The sequence below is a fragment of the Dipodomys merriami genome, unplaced genomic scaffold, assembly GCF_024711535.1.
Source record: "Dipodomys merriami isolate MVZ:Mamm:240054 unplaced genomic scaffold, mDipMer1.0.p SCAF_4, whole genome shotgun sequence".
In the NCBI taxonomy this organism is placed as follows: Eukaryota; Metazoa; Chordata; class Mammalia; order Rodentia; family Heteromyidae; genus Dipodomys; species Dipodomys merriami.
Genome location: NW_027205603.1, coordinates 42681075 through 42695399, shown reverse-complemented (window position 1 = coordinate 42695399; position 14325 = coordinate 42681075). Strand labels below are relative to the sequence as shown.

At 38.7% G+C, this 14325-nt stretch overlaps 1 protein-coding gene across 11 annotated transcripts in view; it reads left to right on the top strand.

The window, feature by feature from the left end:
• Positions 1 to 14325, top strand: part of Ncoa2 (nuclear receptor coactivator 2) — a 255599-nt gene that overhangs the window by 150089 nt on the left and 91185 nt on the right. Inside the window, exon 3 of one of the 11 annotated variants that reach the window (XM_069990902.1) lies at positions 12285 to 12369. The exons of the other annotated variants lie outside the window; for them this stretch is intronic. The gene's annotated coding sequence lies outside the window, so the exon portion shown is untranslated. The remainder of the gene's footprint in view (positions 1 to 12284; positions 12370 to 14325) is intronic. 11 annotated transcript variants of the gene reach the window in all.

Genomic DNA, 14325 nt, shown 5'->3' with positions numbered 1-14325 from the left:
AATCACATACTTCTAATGGTTCCCAATAATGCTCTTGTTGTATTTGTTTGACTTTTGCTGTTTTTTTAATTACTGTGGTAACATTCACGTAAGCATTATTATTTTTAAGCATGTAAGTTGGTAACATCAAATACATTAAAAACTATGCAACTGTTGCTACAGTCTAGAATTTCATCATCCAAGAGAAAGAAACTAAACTTTAGACATTCCCCTCCTGGTTCAGGCTCTGGTAAGCTTCATGAACCGGACTGTTCTAAATACCAAATACAGATGGAATTATTATAAATGACCTCAGTGTATTTTCTAGACACCTGTGAATTTTGCTTATCTGGTTATCACCATCAAGCTTAAAAACTTGTAGGTTTTGTTTTTGTGGGAGGGTGATAGTTCCTTCTAATAATTTTACTAAAATTAAATTTACAGCCAGGTGCTGATGGCTCATGCCTATAATCTACCTACTCAGGAGGCTGAGATCTAAGGATCATGGGTCAAAGCCAGCCCTGTCAGAAAGGTCCCTGTGAGAATATTATCTCCAATTAATCACTCAAACCTGGAAGTGGCATTGTGGCTCAAGTGGTAGAGTGCTAGTCTTAAGTACAAAGAGGCTCAGGGACATCACCCAGGCCCCAAATTCAAGCCCCACATCTACCATCAACAACAACAAAATTTAAATTCATCTAACAGAATTTAACCTTTGAAGGTATACAGCTTTGCAACGTTTAGTTTATTCACAGGTTGTACAGCCTTGAATACTGCCTGATTTTAGAGCACTTTCATCAACCCAGAAAGAAACCCTATATTTATATTAGCAATCACTTTTTGTTTCTCCTTCCTCCATCCCCTGGTAACCACTCATCTGCTTTCAGTTTCTATGAATTTGCTTACTCTGGACATTTCATAGAGATGCAGTTGTACCATGTATGGCCTTTTGCAATGTCCTATTAGCTTTCTTCATCCCCTTTCCCTATTTCTGCCAGAAAATGTCCTTTATGCCACTGCCATGCTAATGTCTCAGGCATAACTGATTTTTTTTTAATTTGGCATAACTGATTTTTGCTGCCTTTATCTTATACTTTTCTTTGTGCCCACACTATAGTAAGTTAGTCAAAACAACTACTACTCATTCTATCAAGTAGAATTTTCAGGCTCTACAATGTATTTAACTAAGTATCTGATAACTAAAAAGAGAGCTGAATGAAAATGCACTCTATTTTATCTGTCTTCATTCTCCCCAAGAGAAAAAGAAAATTGTTCAAGAAAGTTAGTCAACTTCAGGTCACTAGTGGGCAAGAAAATTTAAGTTGAGGGCAGAAGTTCTTCAGCTTTAGCCATGTAAGCATCACAGGCAGGTTGGATAGAAAGATGTGGTAGGCCCCACCTCAGTGTCTTCATTTTGCTGTCTGGCTAGAGCCAGCATGGATTTCTTGCCAGCTCCTGTGTGACACTTTGAGAAGCACAGTTGTAGGCTTCCATTGGCTTCCTTAGGGTGCAACAGGACCTTAGCCTAATTCCTCCCTCCTCTGGTCCTGTGGCCACACTGGCCATGCACCCCACTCTAGCACCTCTGGCCTGGTCTTGTTCTTTGTGAGCTGCACCATTGTAAGATCCTGAAGATATCTCCTACATATTCACCACCAGCACTTAACCTTGGAGAATTCTACCCATTCTTTAAAACCCAGCCCAAGCATTCATAAAACCTTTGCCAGATATTTCCTTAAAGCAATAAGTAATTTCTCCTCAATAGCACTTTGCATTTCCCTGTGTAGTTTTCCATGTTACTTAGTTCCCTATTTGTATCCTCTTCCTACATCTTTCATTTATTGTTATCAAGTTTTCTTTTTTACTTGCTGACTTCATCACAGTGTCCAGAGCACAATAATTTGCCCTTAGTAGCTACGCAGTAATTATTAGGACAGTTGAATTTAATATAGGAAAGGAAAGGGAAAGGAAAGGGAAGGGAAGGGAACGGAATAGGGAAGGGAAAGGAAAGGAAAGGAGAGACATCAAGAGAGGAGAAGGAAAGAAAGAAAGGAAGAATGAAAAGAGAAAGAAAGGAAAAAAGGAAAGAAATAGACTGTAAGTTAAAAGCCTATAATATAGTTTGGAATTTTCAAACCAAAAGGAGACCTGTATGGTTTACGAATTTGACCTTCTAAAACTTAATTGTTAAATATGTTTTCCCTAAGTAATAGTCACTGCAATTGGTTTTGAAACACTTGACTTCTAACTAAAGATGTCATGTGTGTGCTTGAGGACACATAATATGTAATGTGTCATGATGAGAGCTAGCTTAGGTTTTCCACATCACTCTAACCCAATGGAAAGCAAGAGTTGAATTTCAGATTAATGAATCATTATCCCTTTGATTTTGGTAGGAGACAGAAGGAACATAATATAGTTAGCTGTCTCTGTGGTGTCGAGCAATTACCTTAATTTCTTTAAAGGTTCATTGCATGCTTATTCCCTGTGAGTTATGGCTAATAAAGTTCAGTAGTCTCATAGATCTTTAGTCAAAGATAGGTAGGTTTTACAAAACAATTGTTCTTTATACTTTCAGATCAAAAATGTCTTAGGATGGAGGAACAAATGAGAAATTTCTTTTAATCTTCTTAATATCTCTTACAACCACTCTTCTTTAGTAATCTGCATAGGCATTTTATTTTCAACACACTTCAGGCTTATTTGTGTTTGAATTTTTTATTATTTAAGGGATAATTAGAGGGGCTCAGTGGTAGAATGCTTGCCTTGCATGCATGAGGATTTGAGTCTTCAGCACCACATAAGCAGAAAAGCCGGAAGTGGCGTTGTGGCTCAAGTGGTAGAGCACTCACCTTGAGCTGAAGAGCTGAGGGACAGCGTCCAGGCCCAGAATTCAGGCCCCACAACCGGCCAAAAAAAAAAAAAAGGATAATTAGAAATTACTTTTTTTTGCGGGGCTGGGAGGATGTTCTGGTCCTAGGGTTTTTACTCAGGGCCTGAGTGCTGGTGCTATCCCTGAAGGTTTTTGTTGTTGTTTTGTTTTGTTTTTTGCTTAAGGCTAACGTTCTACCACTTGAACCACAGCTCTACTTGTGGATTTATGGTGGTTAATTGTAAATAAGTGACTCATGGTCATGGACTTTTCCTGCCTAAGATGTCTTTGAACAGCCATCCTTAGATCTCAGCCTCCGAGTAAGTAGGACTACAGGCATGAGCCACCTGTGCCCAGCAAAATGGTCATGTTTTAGTGTAATTTTTATTCCAGAAAGCACAGTGACTTTCCATCTGGAAAAATAAACGTTGTGCTCTTTATAACTTTCCCTACAACTTTCCCTGGCCTCCAGCCTTGAAGACTTTGTTCTATAATCCCACTGATAACAGTATAATTGTCTATCTGTTAAAGCTGTTTGTGTCCCAAATTTGAAACATGAGCTGCAACATAAGCTCTGCTAGGCTTACAGTAGTATTTGTTAGGATGATTACCAAAAGACAACATTTGGGAGAGAGAAAAAAATAATTATTTTACCCCACATTTTTAGGGACAAAGATAATTTTTTAATTCAAATAATGAGTTATTGTAAATAAAATTTTAATTCTAGCGATTTAGTTAATTATTCTCTAGGCTTGTGCTATTTGTAAATAAAAGTTATAAGACCAAATAGGACTGATTGGGCAGGGTGGGGGCATGGACTCTATTGATTACAGTTGTGTTTTTCCTTTTGAGAAGTAGCCATTATCTCATAGGAAGTGCTATTGGAGTTAATGTAATTACCTGACCAAAAGTAAGTTTGCTGAAATTTGTATGTTGAGAAAATGACTCAGAGAACTTTCTAAAACCACATTTTCCCCCATGTCATTTCTCCCCCTGTAGAAGTGTGGGAGAACATATAACATCCAGAGTATATTTCAAAAACAATATTACACAGCATTTACCCCAGTAAAGAAACATAATTCAGACTGACAAAAAAGCTGTAAGTAATATTTCTTCCGACCTCAAGCCCTCAGTTTGGCTTCTATACTTTTCCCCCTGCAAATGTTTGCCTGTTTTGGCTCTATTTTCTTTTCATGTTTGATTAGAGATAAAGAATTGAAAAGACTGCCCAGGCCCTGATGACTTATGCCTGTAATCCTAGTTGCTCAGGAGTCTGAGATCTGAGTAGCAAGTTTGAAGCCAGCTCATGCAGGAAACTCTGAGAAACTCTTTTCTCCAATTAACCACCAAAACAAAACTTCTGGAAGTGAAGCTGTGCCTCAAATAAAATAGAGCACTTGCCTTGAGCAAAGAAGCTCAGAGACAGTACCCAGGCGCTGAGTACACACACACACACACACACACACACACACACACACACACACACACACACACACACACACACACACACACACACACACACACACACACACACACACACACACACACACACACACACACACACACACACACACACACACACACACACACACACACACACACACACACACACACACACACACACACACACGAAAGAGAGAAAGAGAAAGAGAGAGATTAGAATTAAGTGAGTTTTGGAGTCTTTCACAAACTGGCGTGGGAGACCACAGCATGGCCATCCTGTGGACCAGCAGAGCTGTCATGAGAACTTACAGGTGCAGAAATAATGGTCCATGAATGGTTACAGAAAGAAAAAGAGAACCTGTAATTCTTTCTACAGGGATCTATGAAGTCTTCTATTCACCCAGATCTACATTACAGTGTATCCTAACCTTCCTTTACTGTTCTTTGTGTCTCTAATCACAATCTGATAGAATAAATATTTTATTTGTTTTTCTAGCCCTTCCCTACCCCCTTCCTACCTGATAGAACCTAAAGGCATAGACTTGGTCTCTTGTTTATTGCGATTTCCCTAAAACCTAGAACCATGGTCGGCCCATAGTAAGTTGTAATAGATACTATTTGCTGATTAACTGAATGACCTCTCTCTTGAGTTTAACTTTGTAAAATTCTGACCTATGTAATCAACCTCTGTTGGATTGATAGAGCTGCATGTTCCTGTGATCTGTATTCCCCTCTATATATCATAACCCCATGCTGCTAGCCTTTGGAGATTACCAACCAGTTTGCAGTTCCAGGCTGTCCCATTTATGCACTTGCAAGGTCATGGCATGCCCACCAACAGCCACCTTCTGGTCTCCAAACCAGTTTGTGCCACTTTTATTTGTTATTTCAATTGTGTACTTTAACTGTATATGTTACTGGTTATGTATTGATTTGAAAATAGTTGTTTCTATGAAAACTGGACCTCAAATTCAAAATGGACAAAAGTTGCTGCTAAATGAGGATCTATAATACATTTCTAATAGACTGGAAAAGTAATATCTGTACCTTAAAAACACTTGTAAGGGCCAGGTGTAGTGACTTAGGCCTATAATCCCAACATTTGGAAGCTAAAGCAGGAAAATCTTGAATTTAAGGGGAGCTGGCCACATAGTGAAATCCTGTCTCAAAAAAACAAAACATAGAGTCATCAGTGGTCCATGTCCATAATCTTAGCTACTCAAGAAGCCTTAAGATCTGAGGATCATGGTTGGAAACCAGCCAGGGCAAAGATTTCTGTGAAATTTTGAACTCTGGTAATAGAACTGTGACTCAAGTGTTAGAATGCTAGCATTTAGCAAAAAAAAAAGAAAACCAAAAAAAAAACCAACAACTCATCGACAGCACCCAGTCTCTGAATTCAAGCCCCAGGACAACAACAATAATGGGGGAAAAACTTTTTTCAAAAAGTGTGTAGGGGTGTTTCAAATAAATAAAATTTGGAAATAGTAGGCAATACCTCATTATAGGTATATTCAGACTTTATATTTATTATACAATGAATATAAAGAATGCAATCATTGCAATAAAATACATTATTAAAATAATAATGTGTTACTTTCTAAAGTTATCCATAACTGACTTTTAAACCCAACCACTTACTGTCTGGTTGCATAGTGAAAGAACATTGTTACTGTTATAGATGGAACCTTATAAGTTGGGGTACTAGAGAAAATTCCTAGTTCAATTTTTTAAACATAATAACAGTACTTTCCTTTTCTATAATCACTGTTTACTATGTCAAATGCATTCTTCCATGAAAGTATTAAAATACTAAGAAACTAATGCATATATTATAGCTGCTAAGAGTTGAGGAACTGTTCAGATTCACTTATGAGCTCTAAAACTTCAGTGTAGCCTTGTATAACTTTCATTGTTATCGACGCCTCAGTTTCTTCCTCTGTAAATGATGACAAGCACACCTTGTTCCAAGAACGGAAGGAGTTTTCACAGGGTATGCCTGCCAACATAGTGAGCACTCAGAAATGATTGTTGCCAGCTTTTAGTTGGTATGAGTGTACTGGGACCTAAACTCAGGGCCTTGAGTATTTAGGTAGATAATCTAACATTTAAGCCATGCTCCCAGCTCATGACTGTTACAGAATTGTACCTGAGTTTGCATCCTGCCCTGTTACTGTCTATGTGTTCAGTTACTATGGAAGCAAATCAGAGAAGTTAGATCACCTGTTAGACATATATACACATTTTAACCAGACATTCATCAAACTTAGGTTTTAAAGAGGAAGATATACATAAACTGCTGAACATATAAATCCTCAATAAATGTTGGTTTTAAGAAATACAACAAAGTAGAACATGTTATACTGTGGGAGAAGATTATAGAATAGTACAATTCATACTAGTTTTATTTAACAAATTATGTATAATTCTAAATGTATAAATACAAATATATTTACTAAACTGTATATGCTTCTATCATATTTTCTTTTTCACTTTACTTTTTATTGAGTGATCTTCTACAACTCATGAGAAAAGCCCTTTTTGTATAGGTTCAATCTATCTACCCTTGCTATTTTAGTAAATTTGTCATTAATGGGAGGTGTTTACTCTTATAAAGGAGTTTAAAATTGGTTTCAGATTAAATAAAGGTAATTGAATTTTAATGAAACTCAAACAGAAGCATGTCATTACCATTCCACAGTTTTTAAGTTTTGGCAGAAAACTGGTTTCCAGAATGTTAACAGACTAAGAAGGAGAGGGACACTGTTCACATTATGGAAGGTACATGGCTTCTTCTAAAGTTTTCTCAATTGAGGTCTTACCAAAACCCTGTCACATTGAGGCCTGCTGATGTTGCCTAGTATATAAGCAGCCCAGTGACAGGCTGTGTTAAGGAACTTTGTAAGAATTCTGAAAGTGGAAACCATCTTAGGCCACGGATGTCAGACTAGATATGTTCCCCCTGTTGGTAACGAGAGTGCAGAACAGCTTCTACCTCCTTAACTCTGCACCGAATTTTGCCTCAACTTTGGAGGATTTCTCTTCTTTAAGCGCTGTTGATGGAAACGTTACAGCTAAATATTTGTATCACCAGTGAACATGAATTTAGCCATTTACTTGATTATTGCAGCATGTGTTAAAGAGCTGCTGCTGCCCATTTGCAGACTAATGTGTTTATTACAGTCTTCCCAGTGGCATCTTGAAGTGTCTTTCAGCTAAAAAATTCATGAGTATTATTGGCTTTCAGTCAGAAAATGGAATATGTCTTCTGGTTACTGTCTAATATACCACTTTAAGGCCATTATAGTCAAGTAAATCTAAGAGCAGAACATATTGAGAAGGAAGGAAATTTTTAGCTTAAACATTTGTTTATACACTGTTACTGTTCCATGGACTAAGATACAAGCATTCAGGAGGTAGGTGCTAATGTCCATTTTACTTGGATAGTAGTTAGTTGTGGGATCTGTTGTTTTCTTTTATTGTGTACCCAACTATAGACTGCTAGTGTTTTAGTACTGAAAATTCCTATCTCAATAAGAACACTGTCTGACTTACTGTGGTTACATAAGAAGTCAAATGTACAGTATGCTGTTGTAAATTAGTAGCATTAAATTGAGAATTTGTTTTCAAATAAGGTGTCATTAATTCTGGATTTATTTGAAATGATTCCTCTAAAACTTTACAAGCTAACTGTTGTCAGGGTGTGAATTAATGTGCAGTTTTATGAGTCTGAATCTGTAGATGTAGATTGTAATATGTGAGGCAAATTAAGTTTTTATTGTCTGAAAACTGAAAAGCACCATAGCTTTACAAAGAGATGAAGTTAAAAATGACCTTATGATATAGTAAAAATGAGTTTTGGGGAGAAATAAAATATACATTTTATTGGCTAAAGTGTTTTGAAATATTATATAGTGTCCTCTGTAATTGTTAACTGCATTGTTTGCCAGTGGGAAGAAATGGTTGATTTTCTGTATGCTCCCACTCCTTTGTATATAAATCTAAGTAGTTATTGTTTTATTTGTACATGTGATGCTTGTATGAATCAAAAATTACATAGTCTGTATGGAGTATTTAACTATTACAAAAAGTTGAAGTCTTACCAAAAGTTGACCTTGGGTAATTTTTACCAATTAACACTAATTAGAAGGTGATATTCCCCTGCTGTCTACTAAACAGCTTTTTATCCATGTCGGTGTCATATGACTTTCAAATGCCTGGCCCACTGTTTTCTACCTTTCTCAGGCATCCACAGAGAAAGGCAAGTTTTGTCTATTGTAGCATTAGATACTATGTTTCCTTAGCCTTATCAGAAACTGCTGAGAAATTTTGCTTAACAAAGGGATCACTCCCAAGAACACAGTATACTTTAAAGGAAAAAGTGTTTTTGTGTGATAAAGAAGTAGGGCTTACAGTTTAGCTTTTCAGATGGCCTTCTGAACAATGGCTGTTTGAAAGACCCTTTTGTAGTTTAGTAGAGTCCAAATGGATGATGGATGATTTATGTATACTTTTATATTGCTAGAGCATTAAAAGGTTCCTGTCAAGCCGGGCACCAGTGGCTCATGCCTGTAATCCTAGCCACTCAGGAGGCTGAGATCTGAGGATCATGGTTCAAAGCCAGCCCGTGCAAGAAAGTCCATGATACTCTTATCTCCAATTAACCACCAGAAAACTGTTAAGTGGCACTGTGGCTCAAGTGGTAGAACGCTAGCCTTACGCTGAAGAGCTGAGGGACAGCACCCAGGCCCAGAGTTTAAGACCCACGACTGACAAAAAAAAAAAAGGTTTCTGTCAACCAGGCATTATGGTGCATACCTGTAATTCCAACTGTAACTCAGCAACTGAAGCTGTATGATCATGAGTTCTAGACCATTTGATCTACATTTGTTGCCTGCCACACAATTCCCCTCATCTTTTGAAAAAAGACTGAAGAACCTGGAAGTTGTTGGAGAATGTAGAAGTCTTTTAGAAGTTAATTTATTTGACAGATCCTCCTCATAGAGGTTTTGATGACTTGTTTTAACAACTTTCTTTGTTGTTTCTACCTTGGGAACTAATGTTGTATAGATAAATCCCAGTGTCAGGTTTAACTTTTAAAACCTATCTTAGAGCTAGCTCCAGAGATATGATGTTTCATCCCCAAATGTGGATTTTAATCAATGGTATTCTTACTGTTTAACTGAATTTGTTCAACATATAACTAATCTGATAGTTTCCTAGGCATGGTTTAGAAGATGACCTCTACTGAAAAGAGGGTAAAACTAAAATGCATATTATGGGTTACATAAATTCTGAGTGATTCATGGTATGAGGCTGTTTTACATGCCTCATACTTAATTCGTGATCTGGATGGGTTTATGAAAGAGGGGTGCATTTTAAATTGTACTAAGGACTCCGACGTATTTTGCTTTCTGTTGGTAGCTAAGTATTTGACTTTATCCCCCAAATGTCTTGGTTTTTTTGTTGTTGTTTTGTTTTTTTGTTTTTTGGGGCGTCGGTCGTGGGGTTTGAACTCTGGGCTTGGGCTCTGTCCCTGTGCTCTTCAGCTCAAAGTGAGCGCTGCTCTACCGCTTGAGCCACAGCGCCACTTCCGGTTTTCTAGTGGTTTATTGGAGATAAGAGTCTCACGTACTTTCCTGCCTGGGCTGGCTTTCAACTGTGATCCTCAGATCTCAGCCTCCTGAGTAGCTAGGATTATAAGCACGAGCCACCGGCACCTGGCTAATGTCTTGTTTTTTTAAAATAAAACTTAACTAGTTCTTGGTGGCTGTAACTCCTTCCTTTGCTATCTAGGACAAGTTGATATCAACCGAGGAGAGCGAAGGGGTGCAGTTACAGTGAAAGCAAGGCTATTGTATGGCTGTAGATAACAAGAATGGACAAAGGGAAACTTCTTGTTCAGTCCTGTCCTTCACTACCCTCAACATCTGCTTGAAACCGGTTCATTCTCAATGACTGTAATTATCATCAGATACACTCAGAGAGATTACTTGTATCCATGATCAGCTTTTACATTTACATCGAACAGTTTCAGAGTGAGATATGCTCAAGAATTTTAATTTCATGCAAATGTTGCAAACATGCAAAAATGTTAACAAACTATTCCCTAAGGGTAAGTTACAAAATAAAAATGTTTAAACCTTCAGTGCTGCCCTTCTTTGTATTCTAGTTCCAACTTTTTTGTTGGAAATTAATTTTTAACTTTGATCTGCGAATGCAGTCAAATGCATCTCCATTAATGCTTAAGATAATTTCCAATGAGTAAGTAGCAGCGAAGTAATCTGATCAGTTCCTGTCATTCTCCCTTACTCAATTTTTAGAGTAGTGGGAAAAAATTAACTTCGCTGGCCTAACACACATAAGTGTCATGCTGACACTCCCTGCCAGCCTAGCTACACACAAGTTAGTAAAGATATCAGGCATTTTGGTGGCAGCAAAACGGTTCTGCTGGAGCCCTTTGTTAGTGAGGTTCACTGTGACTTAATTTGATCCCCCTCAAATTTATGCGACTCATAAATCTATGTGCCTGCTTCAGGATAGCAACTACCATGTTCTGTATGTTACCATCTTCCTTCCTTCCTGGCTCCAAAGTTTAATTCTCGCCTTTCCTCCAATCCATGCCTCTTTCTTTGGTCTCAGGTCCTTGTTTTCCCTGGGTGATTGGCAGTGATTCAGATGGGCTGCCTGATGGGGCCCACCAAGGAGCAACTCCCTTTCTTGATTGGCCAAGTCATCTACACCTCCATTTCTCCCACATGTCCTCCTTCTCTTTGTGGTATCAAAGCTGGTTGGAAATGTTGTGGGGGGCACGTATCCTGTAAGAGTTGCTTGGGGGAAAAAAATGATGTTTGAAACAGGCATAGAAAAATACAGAAGCAGTTGTATTCAGAAAGCAGAAATTTAGATCCTAAGGAAATACATTTAAGGCACCACTGTATAATAAAAAGAAAAAAAACTTGGCAATTAAGAAAGTTATTCAGAAGGAAATAAATGACGTTTTAAAATTACAAATAGAATGGTTTGTAAGATAACCTTGAGTAAGTGCAAATAAAACAGTGTGCTCAGCTGCTTTTACCACACTTAGACAGAAAACGTTTGCTCTTGGTCCACTCATTTACTTTAGTGCTGTTGGAATACAGCAGTGCTGTTTCCCTGTGCAGTTGCAGTGATTAGGATATGCATATCAGGAAATTTAAATGTAAACAATGATGATACTATGTTCAGTCCACAAACTAGGTACACAGAATGTTGTCACTTATTTTATCAATTGCAAATTTTTCTGATCTTTCTTTTTCTCTTTTCTCCTCCCCACCCCACACATGTTTGTCAGCTGGCACTGTGCCAGTTAAACCACATCTCAAACCTGGTTTTTTATTTTTGCTGGTTCTTTTGGAGATGGACCCTTACTTATTTCTTTGTCTAGTCTGGCCTTGTACCATAATTCTATAGATCTTAGCCCCTGTGAATAGCTAGGATTACAAGGTTGAGCTGCCTTAATGCAGCTTATGGTAGCATTTTAGTTAAGAATAAGAGTATACTTGTATATAAATCCCAACTCTGACACTTAGTAGGCTGCCTGGTACCCTCTTCTGTGGATGTTAATGACCATCTCCATTTTACACTAGCATAGTGGGTACACTAACTTTTTAAGGTCACTCAACTGACCGAGTCGTGAAGTTTGGACATGGGTACTGGCCCAAGGCTGCTCTACAATACTGCCTTTCATAGTGTGTCTTTGAATCTGTACACCAGTTGATACATAATGAATGCTAACAAAGCACAGATTATATTTATTATCAGGCCAAAACTGTGATCACAGTACAAGACCTTGGGACTTAGTTACATTACTCGCACCAGCAGGCAGCATAGGCATCAATTCCCAAGTTGCATCTTCCATGTGACCTGAAGTGAATGTGCAATTGGTGCAGCCTCCCTCAGCTGATAGATAGGATGACTTTAAGAACAGTTGGTTCTGCTGCCCCCTTAGATCCGAACAGTGGCCAGAAGAAGCAACTGTAGTGAGACAAGACTGAGCGTTGCAGAGTATACTCAAAAATCGGACGGGCAATTAGGTATGTGGAAGTGTGATCCTGCATTTGCTCTCGGGTACTGTTTTCTTTAGCCCATCTTTTCTTTTTTATCCTGGTTCTTGATGAACCTATTGCCATCTGGTGTTTTTCTTAAATTCTTGGTCTTTCACTGACTTGGCCTTCTCTTTTTCTAACCTAGAAAAGCCTCCACAAAAAGTAGAAAAGGGCAGAGATTACTTAGAAGGCTGGAGAACATAATGAAGGGGAAATGGCATAGAATTGGGATCTGTAAGAGACTTTTAAATATTGCCTTCACTTTTGAGGCTGCGTATTTTTCCATTTTGCTAAGCAGTTATTACACTGCGAAGTAGCCATCTTTTACACTTTCCTAAAAACCTTTGCTAGTCTGTTTAATTCAGAACTAAACTTCTTTTAATTCTGACTCTAGTTCTCTCTTGTTTTTTCATATTTAAAATAGTATTTTCTTTCTCTTTCTCGCTCTCCTTTCTTCCATCTTTCTTTCTTTCTTTCTTTCTTTCTTTCTTTCTTTCTTTCTTTCTTTCTTTCTTTCTTTCTTTCTTTCTTCCTTTCTTCCTTTCTTCCTTTCTTCCTTTCTTCCTTTCTTCCTTTCGTTTGTTGTGGGGCTTGAACTCTAGGCCTAGGTGCTATCCCTCAGCTCTTCAGCTCAAGGCGGGCACTCTACCACTTGAGACACAGTGCTACTTCCGGTTTTCTGATGGTTTATTGCAGATAAGAGTCTCAAGGAGTTTCCTGCCCAGGTTGGCTTTGAACTGTGATCCTCAGATCTCAGCCTCCTTAGTAGTCAGGATGGGTGAGCCACCAGGACCTAGCTTAGTATTTCACTTTTGATAGTGATGACCAGTGTGATTACACTGATTCTTTTGTCCTTAACTTTCTTACAGAAAGTTACAGTAATCTGGAGCTGTAATGATTCTCCCCGCCCATAATCAATTGTTCCCCTGAGTTTTTGAGTGCATTAAAGACTATTGGTGATGACAGCTAGAACCAACTGAGGGATTTGAGGGGAGAGGGTGCAGGTGAGATAATGGAATGTGACAAAGCAAACCATGGTGCATTGTGCAGGGAAGGATTCTAACTTCCAAAAAGAGAGGGCAAAGGAACCAGACATCTGTGGCTCACACCTGTAATCTTAGATACTCAGGAGGCTGAGATATGAAGATCCCTGTTCAAAGTCAGCCTCGGCTAGAAAGGCCATGAGACTCATCTCTAATTAGCTACCAAAAGGCCAGAAGTGAAGCTGGGCCTGCAACTGTAGCTACTCAGGAGTCTGTGATCTGAGGATCGTGGTTCAAATCTAGCCTGGTCAGGAAAGTCCATGAGACTCTTTCAAAATAAGCCAGAAGTGGAGCTGTGGTCAATGCTAGTCTTGAGCACAAAAGCTCAGGGATGGTGCCAAGGCCTTGAGTGTAAGTCCCAGGATCAGCACAATGGGAGGGGAAGAAGAGAGGTGGGGAAGGAAGGAGGAGGAGGAAGAAAGGGCAAGAGATCCAGTCATGTGAGCCTTTTAAGGGAAGCAGGAAGAGAGAGCCTCCATTTTGAGGAGTACTATTTAAGAATCCTTGCACAGGGATCCGGGACAACACATGGGTGTCAGATCTACTAGCTAAATTTAGAAGCCTTCAATTTAGAATTATAGCACTGCCTCTTCCCTAGGTGAACTATTACAGCACAGACATGACATTGGCCAACCCAAAACAGAGACTGGGAGGAGCCCCTTACAACACCTGTAGTTTCCACATAGTACAACAACGCCCCTGAAACTGCAGGCTGCAGCCTAGGCCTAGTCTAGCAGAAAGCAACTCATGGTGCTCTTGTAATCCAGCTCCTGTCTAAAGAGTCTGGACTCACTGAGGTAGGCTGGTTTGTTTCATGTTATTAACCTTTCCATTTGCTTAACCTTTTAGGCAAGGTTAAACAAAATAAAAGACAACTTTGTAAGTACAAATTATACAAACA